General features: G+C 41.0%; 1 non-coding gene across 1 annotated transcript; it reads left to right on the top strand.

Moving 5' to 3' along the window:
* The first annotated feature begins 10,003 nt into the window (after positions 1-10,003).
* TRNAG-UCC lies at positions 10,004-10,074 on the top strand. Its single transcript has one exon. It is a non-coding gene; the product is annotated as a tRNA-Gly (tRNA).
* The last annotated feature ends 4,542 nt before the right edge of the window (positions 10,075-14,616 follow it).

The following is a 14,616-nucleotide window of genomic DNA, read 5'->3' as shown; positions in this document are numbered from 1 at the left end:
ATCTGTGTCTTGTGCCTTGCTATCAATACTCTAGGTCCTCAAATAATTGTTAAGTAAATAAAATGTTATATGAAGGCTTGGATCTAAGCCTGTTCTTAAAAATATTCCCACCTTTCACTGTCAGCACTATCCAGATTTCACTCTTGATGGGCTTGGTTCCCGTTGGCAGACTTTTTAAAATCTAAAGCAATAAATTAATGGAGGTACCTTTGTTTTGGTTAATTTTTCTTTCCTATTATGGCCAGTCTAGTCTCAAGACATTTCCTTGCTACTGATATACCCCAGCTACATCAATGCCATGACACAACCTATTTTCTTCTTTTACAGGGTTTTGATACACAGCTTTGGCTGTGTGATTGGAATTTTATAAAAATAGCTAACCAACTGCAGTATATAGTTCTATAAACTCACTGGGAACAGTCCCCTCTGTCCACCCTGGAGGGGCCCACACCTGCTCCCGGGACATTCCAGGAGACTCTCATACGCTGAGCACAGAAGGGGCATTTGTTCCCTGAGCCCACTCTGGAGGGACAGCTGAGGCTTGGCCCAGCCAGCCAGGTCAGCCTGTCCCTTGGCACTGGCTGTGTCTTCACACAACAAGCGATTGAGCAGAATTGACAGGTGTGAAGTGTATCCTTTTTAACCCATTCCAATTCACATCTGCCTGTAGGAGGGAGCCAAACTCACTGGGGAGCCCAATTAGCATGTCATTTTGGATTTGAGTGTGTATGCATGTGTGTGTGTGTGTATGTGTGTATGAGTGGGTATTTGTGTGCATATGTTTGTGTACTTATATGTGTGTGTGAATGCACCTGGATGTGCAGGAGAGAGAGAAAAGGAGAAACTCAGATGCACAGAGATAGGGAAAAAGAGATGGAGAGTGAAAGAAACAGATAAAGGGAGAGACAGAGAAACTGACAGAAGGAAACAAAGAAAGAGAAGCAGAGAGCTAAGAGCAGAGAGATGAGTTGATAAGAAGGCTTGGAAGCTGGTGCAAACAGCCCCAGTGGTGGCCTTTTTTTGGGTTAAGTGCACACAAATGGAACACGGGATAGTGTAGAATGTCAGTCCCATCTGGAGCACCATGTGTGAAGTAAGGGCAATGTGAGCATCTGCATGATTGTTAGACGATTCCTAATGGGCCAGGAGTGTATCCGGGAGGGTGCTGGGCTGGGCTGGGACTAGCTTGGGAGATCTGGGTGGGACACTTGCCATCTTAAAAATAAGTAAGTGTAGGTAGGTGCTAGAATGAGGATTGAATCATCAGATGGTTGTCAGAGGTCCCTGGGCATGATGGCCAGTTCTGCAAGGAATGAAATTCTCTTGAATATCTAGGGGTGGTCTGTTCATCAGCTTCAGAAAATAGGTCAAGGTGCCAACAGTGCAGACAGCATGAGCCAGTCCCGATGCTCTTTACATATTAATTCATTTGGTCTTTTTACCTCCCCTATGTGGTAGATACTCTGAGTGCCCCTATTTTACAGATGAAGATACAAGGCACAGAGATAGCAACCAGCTTGCACAATGCCACCCTGCAAGTAAGTGCTAGAGCCAGACTTTGAACTCTTATTCCATAATCAGTGTGCTTAACCACTATACTATCCTACTAACTAACTTTCAGCTCTCCAACTAAATTTGGCTTTTTGCTGCAATGTCCTTTCTAGAGAGGGGAGTACCTGAGATGTGCAAATGGTTGATGTGTTCAGCTGTTAACCAGAAATGTTGAAGATTCGAATCTACCCAGAGATGCCTCAGAAGAAAGGCCTGGCAATCTATTTCTGAAAAATCAGCCATTGAGAAAACCAAAGTGTAGTTCTGCTCTGACACAAATGAGATTGCCCTGAGTCAGAGTCAACCTGATGGCATGAGTTGGTTTTAGAGAGGACTGAAGAGCCAATACAGCAGAGTAGAAAGATCTGACTTCCTGCCCTGGTGCTTCCATTTATAGCTCTGAGCTTTTGAGATGGTCACACTGACCTGAGCTCACATACCTGCTGTGCTGCTTACCCTCTGGAAGCCCTTGGACCCTTTATTTAGCCTCTCTAGTCTATAGCCTCTTTCCCTGTAAATTGAGGACAAGAACAGGACTATCCTCATGGGGCTGTGAGCATTAAACAAAGTTACGTATTTAACGTGCTTGGCATGCCCTGTTGACATGAAAGGTAATGAATTAATAGCTTTAGAGGATAGTGTTCAAGACAAGGAGCTTAACTGTTACTTATTATTACTATTTGTCAAATGTGACCCTTCCTATTTTACATACTTATCATAAAGATGATATGAGATAATGTGTACAAGTGCTTGTAAAATTGTCTGCATAATTAAGTATAAAAACAAAAACCCAAACTCACTGCCATCAAGTTGATTCCGATTTATAGTGACCCTCATTCGGTTCCTGAGGCATTAAATACTTACAGAAGTAGATTGCCCAGTCTTCCTTCCATGGAACTGGAAGAGTTTGAACTGTCAACCTTCTGGTTAGCAGTCAAATGCCTTAGGCACTATTAGATAGTATCATTATTGTCAAGCACTGACTGAATGTAAGGTATGTGAAAGCTAATGAATGAGCAAGACCAGAAATCTACAATCTGATGGAAGTTGGGGAAGGAATAAGGAGAAGCAGACAAATAAGTTTACTACCAGATTCAACATAGGAGGTTCTACCAAAGAATTCTAGCAATGTTCTCTGGGAGGCAGGGATCAGAAAAGGCTTAATTAAAAAACTAATTTTTGAAAAGGATATGAAAATTCATGCATTCAATGCACATTGAGTCTAGCCAGGCCTTGTGTTAGATTCTGAGGCTGCAGAGATGAATAAAACGTAATCAAGGTCCTCAGGAAATGGTCTTCGGGATGAGATTTCAACTGGGATGAGGGCATTGGGAAGGTCATTTCACCAGGAGGAAGTATAAATTGAGCAAAAGCAGAAAGATGGAAGAAGATAAGCCAGTTTTGTAAAGCAGCCAGGAATCCACTCTGACTGGTTCAGGGTTTGGAGAGTAATGGAAAGTAAGTCCAGCCAAGTTGTTGGGGCCATATTTGGATAGTATTGAACAGCATGCTGCAATTAATTTGAAAGGCAATGGGGAGCCATTGAAGGAGATTGAGCAGGGAAATAACATGATTGATGCATATTAAGATTATTCTCAGTTATGGATTCATACCAATGCACCATATTTTAGAGATCATGTCTTAAATATAGTCTGTCCCAGAGAGGATCTACTCAAAATTATCTCAAGCAGGACCAGAAAATGTCCATTCAAAGTCTTTGAGAATGACTTATAATAAACCAACATACATACGTACATATTTCCTAATAGACCATATTTTAAAGCCAGTTTTACATTTGGAGGTGTTTACATTTGTCATTTTTCTCTTTCAGTATCAAAATGTAATGTGATATAATATTCATGAATTAATGTATATAGCAGGGTAATTGTTCAAGAATTAAAATATAGGCCAACAGAATATTGTCAGGCTTTATTCCATGATATGTGGGACTCTTTGCAGTGTTTCCTTGTGGTAAAAGAGGTAGATTAAAGCTCAGTGCAAATCAAAGGAATGCTTTCACCTTCTCAAATGAACACTTGCTTGTCTTTTTCCATTTTCATATATTTGCATAGATCTGTCAACTGAGTTCTGAATTAAGAGTAATGCTTAACATGAAGTTACAAATGCATGTACCACAAAATTGCTTTGCCTTTCTTGCTTTCAGTTTGCACCCCACTGCCCTTGCCCTCACCCTCTCAAAAGAACATTTCTGAAGATTTCAAGGGAGTTTAGAGAGATTAAATTAGAGCCTTAACGACAAGTCAATAGCCACCAAATAGGTCCTCGGGTGGTGCAAGCAGTTTTTTCTTGACTACTAATCTAAAGGTTGGGAGCTCTGGTGGCATAGTGCCTAAGACATTTGACTGCTAACTAGAAGGCTAGTGGTTCAAACCCAATAGTCACTCCTCAGAAGGAAGCCTGTGCAATCTACTTCCATAGAGATACTGCCTTGGAAACCCAAGGAGGGGTTGCTATGAGTAGGAATCAACTCGATGGCAGTGAGTTTGGTTTTATGGTTTTAACCTAAAGGTTGGTGGTTCAAAGCAGTTCCATGAAAGAAAGAATTGACAACCGGCTTCCATAAACATTACAGCCCAGAAAACCCTATGGAGCACAGTTCCACTCTCTGACACATGGGATTGCCATGAGTCAAGATCAATGTGACAGTAATGAGTTTGGATTTTGGTTAGCAACCAAAAGGGAAAAAAAAACTTCTGAGTAGAAATTGACTCCTCTCTGGCACTTCCCATCATGGAAGTTTCTGTATTTATTGCAATTCTTTTGACAGTTGGAGAACCATGTTTTCAGATGTTTCCCAGTGAAGTTCCTGAAATATCTCCTGGCCAGATCAGTGTACCCAAGTGGGTGTCTGCTTTTGGTTTTAGTAGAGTTACAGGGACTCAGCTTGGCAGCACTCTTAGCAATGTGATTCATTGGTCTAACCTGTACAAGAGAGTGGAAACCTGGACTGGCTCCTGCTGCTCACCCATTGTCTACAACTGTCACTTGGATATTCACAATGATCTAGTCAGTAGCCTGATTCTCATTGGCTGCCTGCTCTGCTCTAAGCTATTGTAAGACATCTCTTGGCTTTGCAAGAGAGGTAAGCTTTACTTGCATTTGAGTTACTAACCACAGCTGTCAAGAACTTGAAAAGAGACAAAACATGGGGCAGGCAAGATCTTGGTTTTGTATATGTTTTGTTGTCTGTTATTTTTATTCCAAATTAATAGCACAGATCAAATCCATAGCTAAATAACACATCTGCCTGGGGTTTGGGTAGCAATTTACAATATGTTTTCATTCATTATTACTTTAATTATAGCTCAAAATGCTTTTGAATTTCTCCCAAGTAACAGGTGGTTTTCTGACCATGATAAATGCTAAATGCTGCTGAGGATCAGGCAGTTAGGTATTGTTTTCCTAGCTGTGGTTATACCTAGGCCTCCGGCAGCTTCTGAATTAGCAGCCAGCAACAGATTGGCTTTCCTTGGGGACTTCACTTAACCCTTAGTTGTCCCGAACTTGTTTTCAGTGCACAGTAGGATGGATGCTCCCCATAATATCCAGCAGTGTGACAGATGTACTTTTGTATCCTGGGGGGCAACAGGAGGTTTCCAGGTAGGTCAAAAAGTTAATATGTCAATGTTCTGAAAGATGATGGGAGTAGAAACTTGGTGTGATATTAAAGATGATTTGAACTAAGTTTTTTTTTTTTTTTTTTTTTTAAGAATAAAAGCATTCTTTTATATATCTGCAATAGACGATAACAATTAAATAAGTCACACATGAATCATAGAAATTAGAGCAAGGGCAAAGACCTATTAGATCATCTAGCCAATTCCCCAGCTAATGCAAAATTATTCCCTGCAGAGTTTTCAGGAGTGCTTTGTGCAGTCTCTTTTGAAAGATTTTAGCAATTGGGGCCTTCATTATTTCCTTGGGGGGACTCTTTCTCTTATAAAAGACCACAGTGTTTTCCTTCCTATCTTGGTAATCAATTTTTTTTTTTTTTTAATTTGAAAGTGTATATGGTACTTGCAAAATCATATGCACTCTGAGACTGATTGGAGGTAGAAATTATTCCTACAGGTCTCGTGGAAAACAGTAGTGTGAGCGCACTTGGCATTCCTACTTGCAACCTCATTTCTGATTTTTCATAATCAGATCTGCATACTCCTTGGAGGTATTGTCACCTAAGTATCCCTCTGAAGTCTCCTGATTCCCATGTCACTATCACAAACTGGTCAGTGGTAACTTTGAATCTCTATGAATCTGAAAGATGTTTTTGAAATTCTGTTCAGGCTGTCCATGTGTTCAAGAAAAAGAACACTCAGTCATCCAGGAAATTGTCATTTTTCTGAACTCCTCTCTCGCTGGAACAAGCTGGTATTGTCTTTCCTAGGTTGTTTGTATTGGACAGGCTACTGGTTGTGAGTACACAGGATTGGGCGCCCCAGGGCAATTACTCCCACCTCTTGGTTCCCTGTGTTGTATGCAGAGCTGCTGATCCACTGGGAGGTGGCAGCACATGGAATGTCCTGCTAGGTTGCTGTGATTAACATCAATGCACCCTTCAAGGGCTGTTTTCAGCACTAAGAAGTAAAAATTTGTGTTTGGTGAGCAAAAGATAATGAAAAGGAAGAATGGCACAGATTTTTAGTGTTCAGGCATGTTGTGATTAGAACATCTTCTTCTATCCCACCCCTTCATTCTTAATGCAGTCAGGTCAATATGGCAGCTGCTGAACTTGGAAATGGCGACTAACAATCCAACTTCCGGCTTTTGAGGGCCTTATGAGGGGCCCCTGAGTGATGTAAATGGTTAACACACTTGGCTGCCAACTGAAAGCTTAGAGGTTTGAGTTCACCAATTTTCTTCTAAAAAGTCAGTCATTGAAAACCCTGTGGAGCACAGTTCTACTCTGACACACATAAGCTTGCCATGAGTAGAGGTCTCTTTGAATCGGAGTCCACCCTTCAACAACTGGTATGGGTAGGTGTAGTAGGAAGATGTAGAAACAATTTCAGAGCATTGAGGAAAGAGGTAACAGGGAGGCCCTAAGGCACTGGGTGGGTGTGGATGACAATTAACCGTTTGGGTTTCTGGAAGACTTACCAGGGAAGCTGAATTTCAAGCATAAACCAGTTGAACTAATAGAACCTCCAAATTTTCAGTTAGTAGTAAGCACATTAACAGCTTGTAACCCCCAGGGACTTAAAGCATAGACTGAAGGAAAAGCTGAGGAGAAAATGTGAACAAGACAGGGAGTAACCTAGGAAACATTAAGAGGCATGTGAAGGTGGGTGCTTCTGAGTGCTGAGAAGGTGGGAGGTTGCAGAGGATGAGGAGTGGAAGGAGAAGGGATGAAGCACCTCCAGAGCCTGACCCACCGGGCCAACTGCAGTGTTTATGAAAGGGGCTTGCCACCTCTTTTTGCAGGTGAGGATATCGTAGTTCAGAAAAATGAGGTGACTTCAGAAAGCTCACATAACCCAGTGGGAGAACGAAGATGAAACTCTTGTCCCTGTGACCATCCCGTCTGGAGAGGAGCAAGCATGCTCAAGTGTAATCTCAGGGAAGGCATGTTTGTGGCATCCTGGAGGGGGCAGGTGGCCATATTAGCTGAAGGTCCCCAGGGAGCCCCATAGGTGGCCAAAGCCTCTCATTATCTACCTTTTAAAGGACAGAGGTAGGGACCTCTGTGCCTCAGTTCACAGGAGAGTCTAAATAGGTCCCTGCTGAGCTCATCAGCTCTGATAATTACTCAGAATGACTCATGTTGCAGCAAAACAAAGTGCCTTCTGAAAACTGACCACTCTGACTGAGACTGAGCCAGCTGGGCTGAAAGGAGTCACCCTGAGCCTGTGGCCGGTTTGACCATGGTCATGGGGCAAAGATGGTGCTATGTGGCCATGGATTATAACATGCATGTGAGCTATGGAAGGGTCATAGGTAGCACTTCATGTCTCCAGATTGGGGGTGGGAAGAGAAATAACAAGGAGCATTTTAGGCAAGAAAAGGCAGTGCATGGAAGCATAGTAACCAGAGTGAGAGTTCTGGAGACCCTTGTTACCATGTGGGCACCATTTCCACCGGAGTAGCAGTTCTTTTTCCTCTGCCTTTGTTGTTTTGTGCCATTGAGTTAAATCCAACACATGGTGACCCTATAGGACACAGTAGAACTATCCCATAGACTTTAATCTATAATCTTTGTGGGAGCAGATTGTTAGGTTTTATCTCCCCTGGAGCCACGGGTGGGGTTCAAGCACAGATCTTTCATTAGCAAACCAACTGTTGACAAGTCAATTCTGACTCATAGTGACTCTATAAGACAGAGTTTAACTGCCCTATAAGATTTCCAAAGCTATAAATCTTTACAGAAGCAGATTGCCACATCTTTCTCTATGGAGCGGCTGGTGGGTTCAAACTGCCAATGCTTTAGTTAGAAGCCTAGTGCTTAACCACTGTGCCATCAGGGTTCCTTTCTCAGCCTTCGTGGCATATGGAGGTATTCTGATCTAGCTGACAAGGTTTGGAGAAATGAATGCATTCTCTTAGCCTTCTCCTCTCTTAAGGAGCATGGGCTCCGCTCTGTCCCTTCTCCAAGTGGTAAGAGTCCAGACCCTTACCATACACACAGTTGTATGCAAAGGGTGCCAGACCACAATTTGGGGTATGTCTGCTTCTGAGACTCAAGCTAACTCAGTTAGGGGTTCTTCAAAGACTTGGGGTCTAGACTTGGGGTAAGAAGAGGCTATTAAAAAAATTAAAATGAAACTCAACTGCCATCGTGTTGGATCCAACTCATAGAGACCCCTCCTTGGGTTTCCAAGACAGCATCACTACGGAAGTAGATTGCCCAACCTCCCTTCTGAGGATTGGCTGGTGGGTTTGAACCGCCAGTCTTCTGGTTAGCAGTCAAATGCTTTAGGCACTATGCCACCAGAGCTCTGGGAGAGGTTATTATGAAAACTCAATTGTGGAGATACCTAAAGTGTGACATTCAATTTAGACTTACTAGTAATAAAACAATTATTTTGAACTACTGTGTCTGCTTTGAATTGATTCTGTACCTAGACATGGAGGAAAGAGCTATGATTATCATTGTTGAAGTGCCAGGAATAGGGAGTTACATATTGGCATTTGAGATAGACCAGGTGAGGATCAGTTTGCAGTCAGAGAATTAAGTACAGGGAATGAGATGGGTACATTAGATTATAAGCTAAAGACTAGAACAAGCTCAAAGTCCAAGAGGATGATTTTGATTAAATAACAGTGTTGGTTAAATTATGGTATTTTAATACCATGAAACAATGAAACATGATAACATCATTAAAATGATTATACATATATATATATATAGATATATATTTAATATATATGTTGTTATTTGCCATCGAGTCAGCCCCGACTCATAGCGACCCCTCCTTGGGTTTCCAAGGCAGTATCACTACGGAAGTAGGAATGCCCAACCTTCCTTCCGAGGAGTGGCTGTTGGGTTTGAACCGCCAGCCTTCTGGTTAGCAGTCAAGTGCCTTAGCCACTATGCTACCAGAGCTCCCATTTAACATATATATATATACACATATTATATATAATATCTGGGAGCTCTGGTAGGGTGATGCCTAAGGCACTTGACTGCTAACCAGAAGGCTGGTGGTTCAAACCCACTAGCTACTCCTTGGAAGGAAGGTTGGGTAATCTACTTCCATGGTGATACTGCCTTGGAAACCCAAGGAGGGGTCACTATGAGTCGAGTTTGACTCCACGGCACATAACAACAACAATCACATATCATATAATATCTGTATAAATTGCCATATTTAAAACATTCACTATATTAGATGCCAAGGCAGTATAAGATAGTTTTTGGTTTTTTTTTTTTGATGCCAAGGCAGTATAAGATAGTTTTTGGTTTTTTTTTTTTTTTTACATTTTGGGTTAAAAATATATGTATAAGAAAAAAAAAAATCTGAAAGATCAGAACCCAAAATGCTAACAGATCATTTCTGGGGAGAGAAATGATGCACATTTTTTCTTTATTCTTCTTTATTATGTTTTATTTATTTCTTTTTCTGAAATGAGTATGGATTTCTTGATTAATTAAAGAGTAGTGATGATGGTAAGCATCTTAAAGATAGGCATCTTATCAAACAAAAGAGAACGTCTGGCAGAACGACACAGCACTGATCTGGAGTCAGACAGACCTGGTTTGGAGTCTCAGCTTTGCTCCTATTAGTGAGGAGGTCTGGACACTTGAGTCTTTTGTTTCTTACTCCCCACTGTTGAGGGCTCCTGGGCAGTGCATAGTGAGACAGGCTGTCATCTGGCTATTCCCAGAAGGTCCCCAAATGCCTATCGTGTGGAAATCCCTTGCCCAGGGCTTGAAACCCATGACTTCATAAGCTAAAAGTCATTATTTTGTTAGTCCCCAAGAGTGAAATGAGGGGCACTGGTGGTTCAGTGGTAGAATTCTTATCTTCCATGCAAGAGACCCAGGTTCAATTCCTGGCCAATGCACCTCAAGTGTAGCCACCACTCATGTGTTAGTGGAGGCTTGTGTGCTGCTAGCATGCTGAATAGGTTTCAGTGAAGTTTCTAGACCAAGATGGACTAGGAAGAAAGGCATGGTGATCTAGTTCTGCAAATCAGCCAATGAAAACCCTATGGATCACAATGGGTCTGATCTGTAACTGATCATAGGAATGGCACAGGACCAGGCAGTATTTCCTTCTGTTGTGCATGGAGTTACCAAGAGTCAGGAGAGGCTCGATGGGAGCTAACAGCAAAAAGAGTGGATTAGGGATTGACTTACACTAAGGAGTTTCATAAAAGACTGATGTATAAATTAAAGTCTGTTTTTATTTTATTTGATAGTGAGGTATAGTGAGACATGTAAGTGGCAAGATAGGATTCTTGGATTCTCCATCCAATGAATTGGTTTTTTTATTTTTATTTTTAGGTAGGCAAGTGACATGGGAAGCCAAACGATAACGAAAACTATGCTGGATGAGCATAGAGCCTTTCAATTATTTAAGAAACAATTTTTAATCAGGAGCTCTAGTGACATAATGCCTAAGGCATCTGACTGCTAACCAGAAGGTTGGCAGTTCACACCCACCAGCTACTCCTCGGAAGGAAGGTTGGGCAATCTGCTTCCATAGTGATACTGCCTCAGAAACCCAAGAAGGGGTCGCTGTGAGTTGGATCCGACTCGATGGCAGTGAGATGATGTACTAGGCTTTGTTCTAGGTGCTGCAAACACAGTAGTGACCAGACAGACATTTCTTTGGTGAATATGAAATTAGAATATTAATGGCTATGGTTAGGAGTTTTGGAGTTGGGCAGTCTAAGACTCATACTTTTTCACTTCATGACATTGAGAAAGTCATTTAACCTTTTTGAACCTCTTATTTTTCACCTCTGAAATGGAAATAGAACCTACCTAACCCATAGACTTGATGTGAATATTAAGTTAGATAATGTATGTAATGTGCTAAGTATAGGGTGGCACGTAGGGGGAAAAAAAAAACAATGACAACAAAACAGTTGCTATCGAGTCAACTCCAACTCATGGTAACCTCATATATGTCAGAGTAGAACTGTGTTCCATAGGGTTTTCATTGGCTAAATTTTTGGAATCAGATCACCAGTTCTTTCTTCTGGCCACGTCTAAGTGGACTTGAGCCTCCAATCTTTCAGTTAACAGCCAAGCATATTAACAATTTGCACCACCCAGTGACTCTGGCACATGGGAGGATTTAGTGAATGGTGGCCATAATAATAACTATTAATACTCTATTTTAGCTTGATACTTCTATTTTTGTCATAAGTCCTACTAGTAATTGTTAACTCTAAGCCTTAACTAAGTTAACTTCATAGGTTAATACTTGGATGGGTATATCTGATTTTGATTTCCTTGATTTATTTCCTCCTTACATGTTGCAGTGAGTTTGAGGAAATTTAGGGCTGATCAAGAGAAGAGATATGACCATCGAATAGTCTTTTTATACCACACACTATTTATTGAGGTCAATGCATTGACAGCTGCATGCAGGAGGTGGTCCTCCACAACAGGAGGTTTTACAGAAACAAGTGGTATAGGGAACTGCCCGAAGAGAAAGAGATTATGAAAAACCCCGAGGAAGAGATGAAGGGAGGGGTCTTACGGGCATCTGGGTGACATCCTTTCACAGCTAGATGGGGAGTCTCTGAGTCAGAAAGCTCTGAAGGACAGATGCAGCTGGGGACCCTTATAACCACAGGGTTTTATCTTATCCAGGGCTAGCCGTTCATGGGTACAATTTCACAGGGTATGTTAAGCTGGCAGGCTGTAGGTAGCTAAAAATCTGCTTATTTGTGTTTTTTTAAAAAAATTGGTTATGGATGAATTTAAATTTGGTGCCATTAGGCTTTTTTGGGGGGCTATCAGGCCTAAGTTTGCTATGAAGAAGTAAGCTACTTGGGGTCAATACACAGAGGCCATCTTAGCTCATTTATGTAGCATGCATTCATTGTTGACCTTTCTGATTATTATATTTTTTCTTTAAGTATATTAATACCATCAGTTAGACCAGGGGTTGGCAAATATTTTCTATAAAGAGACTGATAAATAACTATTTTGGTCTTTGAGGGCCATATGATTTCTATTGCAGCTGTTCCACCTCTGCCATTACAGCCCAAAACCAGCTATAGACAATATGTAAATGAATGAGCATGGCTGCATTCCAATGAAATTACATGGTCCTTAAATTTGATTTTCATATAATTTTTACATGTCATAAAATATTCTTTATTTTTCCAATTATTAAAAAAATTACCACTCTTAGATCGATGCCATTATAGATTGTTATGCCATACAAAAACAGGCAGTGGGCTGGGTTTGACTGGGTCATAGTTTGCCAACCCTTGAATTAGGCAATAGTCAAGTTGCCTCTAGTTAGAACTTCTTAGATCATTGGTATCATTGATAATATGTTGATTTTATAATGTAATTATTGGGAACAAAATTATACCCACATTTGTAAAAAACCAAAACCAAACTCTCTTCGAGTTGATCCTGACTCATAGCGACCCCCTTTGGGTTTCCAAGGTGGTAAATCTTGATGGAAGTAGATTGCCCCATCTTCCTTCAGTGGAGTGGCTGATGAGTTTGAACTGCCAACCTTCTGGTTAGCAGTCAAATGCCTTAGGCACTATGCCACCAGAGCTCCACATTTGTAGGGCCTGTATATACCACCAATTGTCTGTCAATTTGTTGTTCTGTGGTAGCTTGTGCGTTGCTATGATGCTGGAATTATGCCACCAGTACATCAAATACTAACAGCGTCACCCACAGTGGACAGGTATCCGCAGAGCTTCCAAACTAAGACAGCCTAGGCAATCTACTTCTGAAAATTAGCCAAAGAAAACCTATGGGTCAGAACATTGGCCAACTTACTTTGGACACATTATTAGAAGGAATCATTCACTTGATGAGGACGTAATGTTTGGTGAAATAAAGGGCCAATGAGGGTTTCAGAGACTCTTAGTGAGATGAATTGTCACAGTAGCTATAACTATGGACTCAAACATGCTGGTGATTGTGAGAATGATTCAGAATCAGGCAACGTTTTGTTCTGCTGTACATAAGGTCATTGTGAATTGGAGTTGTATTAATGGAAGCTGACAACAACAAACCTCACTGTTGCCCCCCACTTCTTCATGTCCCCTTTGCACCATATAATGGCCACACATACCTTGTAGGTCACATGTACTTTATGTATGAAAGTTAAATGATATAATGCAGGAAAAGAGCTAAGCACAGTGCTTCATCTTATGACTACAGTACTCCTCACTTATCACTTATCTCATTATCTGACATTTCATATTTTTAACAATGTTATAAGTCTACTATCCAACAATTTTCTGCATTCTGCATTCTGGCAGCAATGAATGCTGAGATGCAAGGTTAGATTAACACTGACTGATGGTTAAGTTTATGTGCCAACTTGTCTGGGTCATAATTCTCAGTGATTTGGCTGTTATGTAATGATGAAATCTGGCAGCTGTGTAATGATGTAGTCTTCCTCCATTTTTGCAAAATGCCAATTTTCACATAATGACCTGGTCTTTAGAAACTAAGCATGTCGATAAGTGAGAAGTGAGTGTGCTCAGTAAATGTTCTTTTCTGATTTCTAAGGTTGTGCTTGGAATCTTCCATCAAAAACACTGAAGCCTGACCTTGGTGGAAATGATGGTGCTAGAATATTTGCCATCTCAGATACAAAGGGCACTTCCACAATCCAGTCTGACTAGTTGGATCCTCTTATTTATAGATGAATGGTATGGAGAGAGAAGCTAAAAAAAAAAAAAAAAACAACTATAGAAATAACACTAGTAGCTTCCCCTAGAAAACACTTACCCTGTACAAAACAAAGGTTCAGGAACTATACCGAAACAGTGCCCATTCTGCTCCCAACACTCCATATATAGGACCTATGTAACTATTCTCTTGCTCAGTGTATTTTTGATTTGTTAGATACATTTCTTAATTGTAGCTTGAGAAGTAGATTTAGCTCCTTAAAAAACTTAAGAGAAACATGTTTTACCGAAGATCTTACGGGAAGTCAGGAGGGAAAATCCACAATGCATTCGATGTTGCATAATGTATAATAAAATACCCCACTAGATATTTTTTTTGGTCCCCAAATCCTGTTTTTCTTTTGCCAGATTTCTTGTTTCCCTCTCTTTTCTTGCCTCAAAGTCCTCTATATTTTTCTGAGCAACTCATTTCATCATTTCTTGTTCTATCTCAGAGCATCCTCCTAGGATCAGGTTTCTTCTTCCAAATGTTCATCCTTTAAATTTTCCATTGACAAGGGCTGTTAGTGGTAAATTCTCTCAGCTTTTGTTTAGCCGAAAATGTTTTTGATGTAATTCTTATTCATTTATTTTTATGCACATCTGATTTCATGGCCCCAGTTACTGTCCCAAACAATAAGAAATTCTCCTCCCCTCTCCTCCCAGTGACACCCCCTCCCGGTACCCCTTTCATCCATGCATTCTTGTCTGTCCGGCCTT

This window comes from Orycteropus afer, unplaced genomic scaffold, assembly GCF_000298275.1.
Source record: "Orycteropus afer afer isolate SDZICR_OR568_19922 unplaced genomic scaffold, OryAfe1.0 scaffold00060, whole genome shotgun sequence".
Lineage (NCBI taxonomy): Eukaryota > Metazoa > Chordata > Mammalia > Tubulidentata > Orycteropodidae > Orycteropus > Orycteropus afer.
The sequence above is the reverse complement of the archived record's forward strand: the minus strand, read 5'-3'. Positions and strand labels throughout refer to the sequence as shown.